Below are 736 nucleotides of genomic sequence, written 5' to 3'. Positions count from 1 at the left end.
GGCTGGCAGTTCAAACCCACCAGCCACTCCTCAGAAGGAAGATGGGGCAATCTACTTCCATAGTGATACTGCCTCGGAAACCCAAGGAGGGGTCACTACGAGTCGGGTCTGACTCGACGGCACATAACAACAACAACAATATATATGTACACATATATATGCTTATGTATGTATGTATATACACATACACACAAATATATATGTTTTTGTTGTTAGGTACCATCAAGTCATCTCTGACTCATAGTAAACTCATGTACAACTGCTTGAACAATTTCTCTTAGAAAGATCAACACAAGATCAGTCCCCATAAGGCAGAGGTTAAAGATGTCTCAAATGTCCAAACTACTGTGCCACACCATCATTTCAGACATTAACTCTTCCTCCTCCTCTTACTAATCTCCCCCATTTTAGTATTCTGTATTTCACTGTAAGACCTCACAGAACTCACAGACACCCGAATGATCATTTCATGTAGTAGTGGTGGAGGCTGGCAGGCTGGTAAGTCCCAGGTCTGTGAGTAGGTCTAGAGGATCCTCTCAATTCTTGGGGTTTGACAAACCTCAATCAGCAGATCAGATGATGGTTGCTGTCCCAAATCCAGTAGTGAGATGACAATGAGCCAAAACACAGAACCAGAGCAAGAGGAGGGTGAACCTTCCCAGGAGATTCATAGGTATACCCTCAAGGAAGCTAAGGGTGGTGTTTTGAGTTATACTCTCCAGCAAGGCAGGACTCA

Source organism: Orycteropus afer, unplaced genomic scaffold (genome assembly GCF_000298275.1).
Source record: "Orycteropus afer afer isolate SDZICR_OR568_19922 unplaced genomic scaffold, OryAfe1.0 scaffold00672, whole genome shotgun sequence".
NCBI lineage: Eukaryota > Metazoa > Chordata > Mammalia > Tubulidentata > Orycteropodidae > Orycteropus > Orycteropus afer.
This window is presented reverse-complemented; position numbering follows the sequence as displayed.